General features: G+C 43.8%; 1 long non-coding RNA gene across 2 annotated transcripts; it reads left to right on the plus strand.

Moving 5' to 3' along the window:
- The first annotated feature begins 405 nt into the window (after positions 1–405).
- LOC106724946 lies at positions 406–8,281 on the plus strand. 2 transcript variants are annotated; one of them, XR_001360769.1, is made up of 3 exons: positions 406–748; positions 4,722–4,803; positions 8,251–8,281. It is a non-coding gene; the product is annotated as an uncharacterized LOC106724946 (long non-coding RNA). The 2 variants fall into 2 exon arrangements; XR_001360770.1 differs by lacking the exon at positions 8,251–8,281 and adding an exon at positions 7,595–7,823.
- The last annotated feature ends 4,891 nt before the right edge of the window (positions 8,282–13,172 follow it).

Here is a 13,172-nt window from a genome sequence, read left to right on the forward strand (position 1 = left end):
CCCACTGACTATAAATTGCTGACACCTGGTATACACATAATATAATGACATACCCTCCTTTCTAACATCTACAAAAAATTATATCCTTCTTTAATAGAAAACATTTAATAAAATAAGTCAAAAGTCAAAAGATCAGATATTCTACATCATGATGACCAAACCAGTGACCTCACGAAAAATTCTGGCTCTCGACACTGACTTGGTCAAAACGCAGAAGTGTCCTGTGTTGAAATTATTCTGCAGGGACAGACTGTCAGTAAGCAATGCTGAGTGGATGAGTTAACCCACACTACTGAGCAAAGGAGGATGGCAGCAAGGAGCCCAGGGTGGCCTCCTGGTACTGCGCAGAGGCCCCACCAGGTGGCGCTGCAGCGGCAAATGCGCCTGGCAGGCCAGCCTGGCAGGCCAGCCTGGCAGATCTGGCCACAGGCGTCCACATGGGTGAGGGGGACTAGCCTGGAGGGACTTCGAGTCACAGGACCCTCTGGGCTTCCTGGCTCGCGCCGCTGCCTCGCCCGAGTCCGCCAGGGTCCCGCGGGCAGAGGAGCCTTTGGAGGCCGAGGCGTGCTGGTGTGGATGCCGCCCCGCTGCCAGACCAAGTGCATCAGCCTGGAATCCAGGCCACCATCCTGCAGGCGCTCCTCTCCCGCGTGTGGCCTGGATCCTCTTGCTAATCTGAGGGAGGAACTGGAGCTGAAGCTGGTGAGGGGCAGTGCTGGGCCAGACCACCTTCCTCAATGTCACCAAGGTGAGTGCCCTCCTGCTCACCCGCCCAGCGCCTCCTGCCTAAAAGCCCTGTTAAACCTCCTCTCTCCGCCCCCTCCCCTCGCAACTGAGTGCGGGTTCCAGCCTATCTGGCACTTCCCAGGGGCCCGGCCTGGAGTGTCCCACGTGGTGGTGGCTGTGGTGGGCGTGAAGGGTTCATTCCAAGGGTGAACTTGGGCTTGTCAGGTATTTAAAAACACTTGGAGGATTGGGGTTTCCCTGGGCCTTGCTCTGTGGGGGCAGCCAAGGAGTCACTTTCCCAAAGGATTGGAACTTGGCGAGCCCTGGGTAATGGGAGAAAGCAGGAGAGTGGAGAGGCTCCATCAAGCCGCCACCTCGGACCAAGAGCCCCAGTGTGGGCTCCTTCCCTGTGGGCAGCTGGTCCCCTGTCATTCGGGTGCAGGTTGCGTGTGCTCCCTGGACCTGGATGAGTGCTGGCTGCTGTACTGACAGGAGGCAGCTGGGGACAGAGTTCCAGCCAGACCCCAGCAGGCCCCCCTGTCTATTAAGCCAGGCAGTGAGGGGTCCTGCTTCTCCAGGACTTGTCTCAAGCCAGGGGACAAGACAGATCTGTAGTCCCCAGAAAGTTAACTACCTGGTCAAACAGGGTGTGTGTGTATATGTGTGTGTGTGTGTGTGTGTGTGTGTGTGTGTTGAGGGGGGGAGCGGGGGAGGGTGGAGAGGAGAGCTGAGGGAAGGGAATGGACAGGGGCAGAGCTTATTCCAGGCCCTGACATTGTGTGTCTAGGAGAAGGGACCCTCCAGGCAGGGGGCAGGACAGTGTGGACAGGGAATCTTTCATAGAGGGGTCAGAGCTGGGGGACAGGGAACCCCACTGGGAAGGACCGGATAGTGAGGATAGGAAACCCTCCATGCAGGGGGAGGGCAGGAGGACAGGGAACCCCACTTTGAGAGAGCAGGGCAGAGAGGAGTCAGTATTATCCATGGAGGAGGCAGGGCAGGGGGACAGGGATCCCAACTTTGAGGGGGAGGGGCAGGGAGGAGAAGGTACCCTCCATGGAGGGGGCTGGCAGGGGGACAGGGAACCTCACTTTGAGGGGGCAGGCAGTGGGGAAAGGGAAGCCCACTTTAAGGGAGAAGGGCAGGGAGGAGACAGAACCCTACATGGAGGGGACAGGGCATGGAGGAGAGGGAACAGGGAACTCTCCATGGAGGGGAGAGGCCAATTATTAAAAAGGAATAATAACATTTATTGGCCATTCATCATGTCCAAGTATGGTGATCATGATTATAGTGAAGAGCCACATAGGAATGAAGTTCAAGTAGGAAGTGGTCATTCCATGGGACAAAGGATGAAACAGAGTTTGAAATTCAAGGTGCCCAAGCAGCTGGGCATTTGAGGAACAGAACCTCAGAGAGGCAGAAACCACAGGGAAGTAGCCACCACATCTGCCTGCAATCTCCCCTCAAGGCATTTGCCAAATCCTACCTTGAAAGGGTGATTGATCTCAAAACAACAAGCAGAAAACAGTGGAGTGTAGGAGATTTAGACTAGCTCTCAGCAACTGGACCTGACACTTTTAGAGAATCACACCCCACAGATGGAGAGCACTAGTTCACTTTAAGTGCACAGGAAACATTTACAATTATAGACCATCGCTGTTTCAAAGGCCTGAAATCAGAGTATGCATTCTGATCACAGTCAACCAAACTCATGATCAACAATGACAGATTGAAACACATGGGTATGACTGGCACCACTGAGAGCTTTATATATACAGTGGGGCCTTGACTTACGAGTGTCCCGACTAACGAGTTTTTTGAGATACCAGCTGTCTCTCTGCCGATTTTTTGCTTTGAGTTGACAGAGTAATTTGAGTTAACGAGCTCCTTAACGAGCTCGGAACGAATTAAACTCATAAGTCAAGGCCCCACTGTAGAGGGCTTGAGGCAGCAGGGGTCACAGCATGAGAAATGGCATTTGTCTCCTTGTGCTCCATCAGCAATGGTCTGATTTGGATCTTACCTGCCTTGTGACCCACAGCAGTAGATATCAATACGAAGCAGATTATTATTGTAGATCATACAGGGAGAACAAAGGGTGAAATATTTAACTGTAGCACTGTTTGACTATATTCTGTGTAGTGAGAAAACCTGGAGTCATTTTCAAGTTCTACCATTTCTTATTTCTTTTCAGCTGGGCCAAGTTTCTAAACATTCTAAATCTCCATTTTCCGGCTAATTTAAAGAAAATAGGATTCTACCGAGTCTCCTATCTACCTACTCCAGGACTTCTGTGAGGATGAAATGAGATGAGGCACATGAAAACGTTTCACAGACATTTGGTTAAACTGTAAAATGTTTGCACTTGGCTATAAAGCAAGTGGGATGAAGAAACTCCAAGGAGGCTAGTCGCTAGGGAGAGGAAGCCAGGTGTCCCTATGTGACATCATTACCTGGCGCCCACAGCCATCATTTCTGTGCTGGGCTGGGCTGTGGGCTTTGCGCCATGGGGTCTCGGCAGTGTTGGCTGCTATTTGGTGGGGTGTCGCTTCACGGTGGTGGCAGGGCCTGTGTCCCACTTGGGGGAAGCTGAGTGTTACTTGTGGGTTCCAGGTTTTCTGTAAATTGCCAGTTCACGTCACGGCAGTTCCAGCATTGAGCATCTCCCCCTGGTGGTCAGTGCGCGTCATAGCGACTGGTCAGACGGTTGGACATTAAGCATATTAGCTTTTTATATATATAGATTTGCAATAAGAACAGCAAAAACCATTTTAAAAGAAAATTAGCTATGGCTCATGTCTAAAATTTATCAAATCTGAATCAGCCTTCCAATGAGGAATTCTTCAAATACAGCCTGTGCTGTGGATACTGAGGCATCCTGCCTAGGAGCCTCTCTTCAGGGTTCCTGATCTGCCCCATCCCCTACTGCGCCCCAGCCCCTGCCCCATTATTTTTTCCAAGCAGACCCAGCATCTCCAAAGCCAAGTGTTCTCATTCAGGAGCTGTTAGAGTGCAAGAATGCAGTTTAAAGGATATTTCACACCCAAAGCACTTTTTAAGTTTCTCAAAGATAAGTGGATGGTCACTGAACATGGATGCAAAATGCATTTTAAACCAAAAATAGTTATTTAAATGTTTTTTAGAAGATTTGTTCTCATTATCAAAATAATACAGGATCATTAGTAGAAATTTACAAGAAATATATGAGGTAAAAGAAACCACTTCTCTCCATTATCCAAGGTTAACCACTGTCAACATTTCAAAGTATTTCCGTTTGTCTTAGGTAAATTTATATATCCAAATACCTTTTTGAGGTGATACTATTTATTTATTTAAATATAGTTTCTATTGATTTCAGAGAGGAAGGGAGAGGGAGAGAGAAATAATAACATCAATGATGAGAAAGAATCATTCATTAGCTGCATCCTACACACCTCCTACTGGGGTTGGAGCCCACAATCAGGGTATGTGCCCTGACAGGGACTCTATGCATGACCTCCTGGTTCATACATCAATGCTCAACCACTGAGCGTGCCTCCAGGGCAAGATGATACTATTTGTTATGTGTGTATTTTGATTTGTTTTCTTTAGTTATTGTGTATGCATTTCACTGCATCTATAACCACTTTTTTCCCCATTTATTAAGGCACTGTTTATTTTTCCCAGCTTTATTGAGAAATAATTGATATACACCACTGTATAAGTTTAAGGCAGACAGCACGATGGTTTGATTTACCTACACTGTGAAATGATTACCACATTGGGTTCAGCTAACATCCATTGAACATGTGACAAACCAAAAATTGAAATCTCTAATGTAATTTGAGGTTTTTTTCTTCAAAGTCAAACCTACAATTCTTACTATTGTAAAAAAGAGCTGTACTTGGAACTAAAGTGCAGGGTGTGGTGGGTCTGCAGCTGGGGCTCTACTGCCCTGGCCTCTTGCACTTGACCCTTGTGCCTATTCACATGCAGTTCCGTTCTCCCTCCAGACTTCACATGAGGCTGGGGATGGATGTGCTGCCCCTACTGGACAAGCTCCACAGTCTGTCTTCCCACCACTGAGTGGCAGAGGTGAGAGCCCACACTGTAAGGCTGTGGGGCCTATAAAGTTCAGACCTCACTTGTGTCTAGGAAGCTCTGGGGGTGACCTCAGCATCAGTGTGCGCAGAGCCTATGCTGGCCTCTGGGGTGTGCTCTGTGAGGGTCCAGCTCACCCATAGCTCCTCTACCCCTGGATCTCAGCCACCTTCCCGGTCCTTCTGCTAGAAGCTCTGGTTCTCTCAGAATCTTAGACTCCTCTCCCGCCATGAGCTGTGTGGAAGCTTCATATAACAGGATAGTTTTCGGGGAAAACTGGCAAGAGAAAAATAAGAAAAATAAGCAGGAGTCCCCCCAATACTTTGGAGTCCAGGGCCCCATTTTCCCAGGTTCTCGCCAGAGATGGGTTTTTCCTCACATTTGAAGGGCTATGCCCAGGCCATGGCTTTAGAGCCAGGCCAGGAAAGAAGAGGGGAGGATCCAGGGCAGCCCCCACTCTGGCTCCAACAGGCCCCCGGTCCAGTCCTCTCTGAGTCATTCCCGTCCTGCTCACAGAGCAGGGCTAAGACTCACTGCCTTCAAGACAAATCAGCTCACCACCATGCTGGTCACTTGTCAAGTTCTCACTTCTCTCCCCACTCAGCCCACTGCTGCTCTCTCTGGAGTCCGCAGTTACTATTCTCTCTGAGACCATGGTTGTTGTCATTGGGTGGACAGCTAGCCATTGACCTGCTCCATCTCGGTGGCTCCAGAATGATATGTTCGGTTCTTTTGAGAAGAAGAAAAGGAAGGAAGAAAATGGGTCTGGACAGCAAGTAACCTTTCTGTAGAAATGCATGGACAGTGAGTTTTTTTACTCTTAGTACTTTGAAGTGCTATGTGGATTGGCATGAGGTACTTTTATTTTATTATTCTCTCTGGATGTTCTTTCTGAAGGTGACTGAGTTGGCTGGCTGCACAGGTACAGGAACAAGAGAGTGAATGTGCTGTCATATGTGCCAAGATGCAAGGAGTTTGTGCTGTTCTGCATTTCTGAGCCTCTCTCACCAAGTGAGTCAGGTCTGGCCAGAGGCAAGGACAACCATGAGTGGCTCCTCCCAGGCCACTCCTCTGTCCGACCTCTACACCATTGGTCTGTGCTCATTGCCAGCTGAATCCACAAGCTAGAGGAGCCCTGGAGCCCTGAGTCACTGTGTGGAGAGGACGAGCTTTGGTGGCTCCCTGGCCCACATCATGGACCACAAGGAGCAAGATTTTATTGGGTTCAGACACTGAAAAGTTCTTCATGACTGCCCACATTATTACCCTAATGATACAGTCTTTGATGGACAATTAGAACCTCCCTGACTGGACCACAGAGTAAGGTGTCGGACCTTTGATGAGTGACACTCCGTCTCTCATCTTCTTTTAAACCAGTGGTCAGCAAACTGCGGCTCGCAAGCCACATGCGGCTCTTTGGCCCCTTGAGTGTGGCTCTTCCACAAAATACCGACTTCTGCACATGGGCCACGAAGTTTCAATCGCACTGTACGTGCGCGCCCACACGTGGCCAGTTTGGCTCAGTGGAAAGAGCATTGGCCTGCGGACTGAAGGGTCCCAAGTTCAATGCAGGTCAAAGGCATGTACCTCAGTTGCAGGCTCAAACCCCAGCCCCGGTCAGGGCACATGTGGGAGGCAACCAATAGGGTGTCTCTCTCACATTGATGTTTCTCTCTGTCTCTCCCCCTCCTTCCACTCTCTTTAAAAATCAATGGAAAAATATCCTCAGGTGAGGATTTTGTGTTGATTTCACCCACCAGCATTACTTCTTCCATCTCGCAGTCAAGTTGACAGGCAAATTGGAGCCATCTCTGGAAGGAGAGAGCATATGAAGACAAGGTATTATTTTTACCTTAATTTTGAGCACCACTCTGCTGAGTACACAGACAAAAATTATTTATCCTTTCTGACCTTTAACAGAGCATAAGTATCTTTTCTGCAGTTGAGACCTGTAGATGATTAAAAGGCACGTGCTTGCAACAACAATGCTCCCTTCCTTCATCCTTGTTCTTGGGTAGCGTCACTCCTGGGCCCTGGGCCCAGGACCCAACCAAGACACCGAGAAGTGGATCTGCTCTGTCGATGGGACCCTGGCCCAGCGTTCCTGGAATGGCACAAAAGGCCCATCCTTGTCACTTGGTGGATGTGGTTTAATGAAGCAGAGGGTCACTGTGGGAGGACTGTGCTGCCTCTGTTGTGTTTTGTGAGATGGTTAAAAGGTTTGAAGCTCCTTTAAGAAACCAGGTGGTACAGTGAAGGAGCTGTTCTCCGGAGCGATCGCATTAGCAGTGGCTGAGACACAGCAGCTGTATTAAAGGCTGTGGAAGCTCCGTGACGGGATGAGAACATAGCTGTGGAGGTCACTGGTCTGGATGGTGGCCCTCAATCCCACTGACTACCAGTGCCCGTGGGCAATTCCTTATACTCAGCCCAGACCCCAACTGGACCTGCTTGGACCAGATTCTCTGGGGCAAGACAACCAAATCTGGGCCACCCCTTTTATTTTTTAACCTTTAAAAAATATAATTGTAGATTGACATTATTTGTAAGAGATAATGCAGAGGTGGCCCATGTAATCTGACCCGGTTTCTCTCAATAATATCTTATAAAAATCTCACAACCAGGATTTTGACAGTGACCCAACCACCCATGTAGGGCAGATGGAGAACAGCTCTACCCAATTCTCCCGCACCCAGGACAGTGCCTTCTATTTTTTTTTTTTTTGGTATATCTTTATCACAGTAAAATATACACAATGAAATTTACCATTTTAACTATTTTTCAGGGCACAGTCCAGTAGTGTTAAGTACATTCATATTGTTGTGCTGCCGTCACCACCATCATCTCCATCACTGTTCTCATCTTCTCCAACTGAAGCTTTGTCCCCACTAAACAACAACTCTGCATCCACTCCCCCATCCCTGGTCCCCTCCCTCTTACCTCTGTCTCTATGACTCTGACAGCTCTTGGGACCTCAGGTGAGTGGAATCACACAATATTTGTCCTTTTGTGACTGGCTTGTTTCACTGAGCATCATGTCTTCAGGGTCCATCCAGGTTGTAGCATGTGTCATAATGTCCTATTTTTGTAAATTAAATTTATTGGGGTGAGATTGGTAATGAAATCATGTAGCTTTCAGGTATACAGTTCTATAATACATCATCTGTATGTTGATTTATGTGTCTCACCATCCTCCCCCCTGCCCCCAGGTCAGGTCTCCTTCCATCACAATTTATCCTTTCTAAATCCTCTTCTAACCACACCCCTTTCCCCCTGATAATCACCAAACTGCTGTCTGTGTCTATGAGTTTTTTTCTTTGCTTAATCCCTTCACCTTTTTCACCTAGTCCCCCAACCTCCCTCCCCTCTGACAGCTGTCAGTCAGTTTTCTATATCTATGAGCCTGTTTCTATTTTGATTGTAGTTTATTTTGTTCATTAGATTCCACATATAAGTGAAACCATAAGGAACTTGTATTTCTCTGACTGGCTTACTTCACTTCACTTAGCATAATACTCACCAGCTCCGTCCACGCTGTTGGAAAAGGTAAGATTTCCTTCATTTTCTTTCTCTGTGTGTGGGTGAGTAGTATTCTGTTGTGTTAATGTACCACAGCTTTTTCTCCACTCATCTGCTGCTGGGCCCTTGGGCTGCTGTGAAATCTTCACTATTGTAAATAATGCTGCAGTGAACATAGCATTGCATATATCCTTTCCGATCAGTGTTTCAGGTTTCTGCAGATATATTCTCAGAAGTGGAAATGTTAGGTCATAAAGCAGTTCTATTTTTAATTTTTGAGGGAACTCCATACTGCTTTCCACAGTGGTTGCACCAATCTGCATTCTTACCAGGAGTACACGAGAGTTCCCTTTTCTCCACATATTCACCAGCACTTGATGTTTATTGATTTATTGATGATAGCCATTCAGTCAGATGTGAGGTGATACCTCACTGTGATTTTAATTTCTATTTCTGTGACGATTAGTGATGCTCAGCATCTTTTTATTTGTGTAATGGTCATCTGCAGGTCCTCATTAGAGAAGTGTCTATTTAGGTTCTTTGCTCATTTTTAAATTGGATTGTTTAATTTTTTTATGATGTTGAGTTTTATAACTTCTTCATAAATTTTGTATATTAAGCCCTTATCAGATGTATCCTTGGCAAATATGTTCTCCCATTCAGTGGGTATCTTTTCATTTTGTTGATGGTTTCCTTTGCTGTGCAATAACTTTTTAGTTTGATGTAGTCCCATTTGTTTAGTTTTTCTTTTGCTTCCCTTACCCAACTAGATATATCAGAATAAAAAATATTGCTATGAAAATTTATTGCTTTTATTTTCTTCTAGAATTTTTATGGTTTCAAATCTCACTTTCAAGTCTTTAATCCATTCTGGGTTTATTCTTCAATATGGTATAAGAAGGTAGTCTGCATTCATTTATTTTTCTACATATCTGTCCAATTTTCCCAGTAGCATTTATTGAGTGGACTATCTTTACCACATTGTATGTTCTTGTGTCCTTTGTCAAATATTAATTGACCATAAATGTATGGGTTTATTTCTGGGCTTTTTATTCTGTTCCAATGATCTATATGTCTGTTTTATGCCAGTACCCTGCTATATTTATTACTATGGCCTTGTAGTATAGTTTGTTATCAGGTAGCATGATTCCTCCAACTTTGTTGTTCTTTCTCAAGATCACTGTGGCTATTGGTTTGGTTTTTATTTTGTTTTGTTTTGTGTGTGTGTGTGTGTATGTGTTTGTTGTAGCTCTCTGAAATACGTCATTGGACATTTTAATGTTGGTAATTCTTCCTATCTTTGAACACTATATATGCTTTTACTTATTTGTATCTTCTGCAACTTCTTCCTTCCTTCCTTCCTTTCTTTCATTTTCTTCTTTCTTTCATTCTTTCTTTCTACATGATGTTTATTATGTTGAGGTGTATTCCCTCTATTCACATTTTGCTGAAAGTTGTTATAATGAATAGGTGTTTTGTTGAATGCTCTTTCTGCATCTATTGTTATAACCATGTGATTTTTATTCTTTATTTTGTTTATGCTGTATCATGTTTTTTATGTGCATCCCCGGAATAAATCCCACTTCATCATGGTGTGTAATCTTTTTAATGTATTACTGGATCCAGTTTGCCAATATTTTGTGGAGGATTTTAGCATCTATGTTCATCAGGGATATTGGCCTATAATTTTCTTTCTTTGTAAAGTCTTATTCTGGTTTGGGGATTAGGATAATGCTGGACTCATAAAATGAGCTTGGATATCTTCCCTTGTCTTGAGTGTTTTGGATGAGTTTGAGGAGAACAGATATTAGTTCTTCTCTGAATGTTTGATGAAATACACTGTGAAGCCATCCAGTCCAACACCTGCGTTTGTTGAGAAGTTGTTTTTTCTTTTAATCCTCACCAAGGATATATTTTCCAATGATTTTTTTTTTTTTAGAGAAGAGGGAAGGAGGGAGGGAGGAAGGGGAGAGAGAGAGAGAGAGGGAGACATACATCAATGTGAGACACACAGATCAAATGGTTGTCTCTCTCACACACACACCTCAACAGGGGGCAGGGATGAACCTGCAACCCAGGTACGTGCCCTTGACTGGGAATCGACCCCATGATCCTTTGGTGCGTGGACCATAGCTCTAACCACTGACACACATGGCCTGTGCTTCATTGATCTCTTGTTTGTTTTTTACTGTTTTGTTTATTTCTGCTCTGATCTTTATTATTTCCTTTATTATTCTCACTTTGTGGTGTCTTTGTGTTTGTTTTTTTTTTGCACTAGTTCCTCTAAGTGTAAAGTTAGATGATGTATTTCAGATTTTTCTTGTTTCTTGAGGTAGGCCTGTAATGTTATGAATTTCCCTCTTAGGACTGCTTATGCTTGTTCCATAGAGTTAGGATTGTTGTGCTCTCATTTCCATGTGTTTCAAGGTATCATTTGATTATGTCTTTGATCTCATTGTTAACCATTCATTGTTTAGTAACATGTTAATTAGCCTCCAAGACTTTCTATGTTTTGCAGATTTATCTTTTTCTTTTTCTGTTTTTTTAAATCCTATATTATTAATTTTTAGTGTGGTCAAATAAATATAAGATTTAGAGTTTTAACCACAGTTAAGTATACATTACGTATATTGACATGCAATTCTCACCACTATGTATCTCCAGATTTTTATTTTATTTTTTTGCTTTTCATTGCTTTTATTTCTCTGTTAATAAATTTATTGGGGCATGGTGGTTTTAGGTGTGTACAATTCAGTAATAGATCACCTGTATATCAGTTTTTTCTCAGTGACTTCCAGTTGTATACAGTTATGGTCAGAAAAGATTCCTTATATGATTTCATTCTTCTTAAATTTACTGAGACTGGTTTTTGTGCCCTAACATGTGGTGTATCCTAAAACATGTTGTACGTCCACTTAAAAAGAATGTATATTCTACTGCTTCTGGGTGAAATGCTCTGAAGATACAAATTAAATCCATTTGATCTAGTGTGTTATTTAAGGCTTCTCTTTCCTTCTTTATTTTCTGTGTGGAAAATCCAGCCATTGATGCCAAGGTGGTGTTAAAATGCCCTACTATGAGTATATTATTGTTGAACTCTCCATTTATGTACATCAGGACTTGATTTACACATTTAGGTGCTCTTATGTTGAGGAAATACATGTTTGCAAGGGTTATATCCTCTTGTTGGATTGCTCCCTTTATCATTATGTGGTGTCCTTCCTTATTGCTCAATATAGCCTTTGTTTTAAAGTCTATTTTGTCAGCTATAGGTATTACCTCCTCAGCTTTTTTTTCGTTTGTATTTGCATAAAATATCTTTTGCCATCTCCTTGCTTTTTGTCTGTATATCTTTCATTCTGAGGTAGGTCTCTTGTTGACTGCATATACATGGTTCTTGTTTTCTTATCGATTCAGCTATTATGTCTTTTAATTGCAGCAGTTAAGCCACTTACATTTAAAGTGATTATTCATAGATATGTTTTATTCTTTTAACTCTGTTTCCCTTTTATTCCTTCTTGATAATTCTTATACTAATGGTTTGGTGGTAACACACTTCTTTGCTGTTTCTTGTCTGTGAAGCTCTTTATTTCTCCATCAATTTTAAATGACAGCCTTGCTGGGTAAAGTAGTCTTAGTTGAAGGTCCTAGCTTTTCATTACTTAGAATATTTTGTGCCAACCCCTATGGCCTCGTATGTTTCTGCAGAGAAACAAGCTAACAATCTTATGGGACTCCCTTGTAGGTAACTGACTGTCTTTATCTTGTTGCTTTTAAGATGTCCTGTCTTTAATCTTTGTCATTTTAATTATGATGTGTCTTGGTGTCGTGTTTTTTTGAGTTCATCTCTTTTGGGACTCTGCACTTCCTGTACTTGTGTCTTTTCCTAGGTTAGGGAAGTGTTCGGTCATTATTTCTTTTAATAGGCTGTAGTCCCTTAATCTTTCTTTTCTCCTTCTTGTACTCCTATAATGTAGATGTTATGCTTCATGTTGTCCCAAAAGTCCCCTAAACAGTCCTCATTTTTAAAAATAATTTTTTTTCTTTTTTCTGCTTTTGTCTTTTGTGACCTTCTCTTCCAAATCACTAATTTGATTCTCTGCTTCATCCAACTATTTATTTCCTCTAGTGTATTCTTCATTGCAGAGGTTGTACTCTTTATTTCTGACTGGATCTTTTATATGGCTTAAATGTTCTTTTTCATGCCTACTACCAGTTTTCAATTTCCCACTGATTTCATCCATTCTTCGCCTAACTTCTATTAACATCCTTACAACCATTTTTTTTTTAAACACCCTGTATCTGGTATATTGCTTGCCTTCACTTCATTTAGCATTTTTTCTGGATGTGTCTCCTGTTCTTAAATTCGGGGCATGTTTCTTTGCATTTTGGCTGCCTCTGTGTGTTTGTTTCTTTGTATTAGAATCCAAGTCTTGGTAGTGTGACTTTGTGTAGTAGGTGTCCTGTGGAACCCAGTGGCAAGGTTTTCTTGATCACCTGAGTTGAGTGCTCCAGGGATGTCCCATGTGTGAACCTTCCTGTGGTAGTTGATTCTTGATGGCTATTGACCCATGCATGTATTGAGTCGATGCTCAGGCTAGTTGGCTGGGACCACAGTGTACCCTGCCTACAGTGCAGTATATGAGCTGCTGACAGGTGTTGACCAGGTGGAGCGATATTCAGCTCAGCAGGTTCTGGTGCCGGCCTAGATCTCTCTTTGGATATGCCGCTTGTGAGGCTAATTGTATCCTGCTCTGATGTGCTCGGAAGCTGCCACTGGGCGTGTTGGTCCTGGGGCTTCCTGGGGGAGGGACTCTGGTGCTGAACAATGTCAGATGCTTTAT

This window comes from Myotis brandtii, unplaced genomic scaffold (assembly GCF_000412655.1).
Source record: "Myotis brandtii unplaced genomic scaffold, ASM41265v1 scaffold1260, whole genome shotgun sequence".
Lineage (NCBI taxonomy): Eukaryota > Metazoa > Chordata > Mammalia > Chiroptera > Vespertilionidae > Myotis > Myotis brandtii.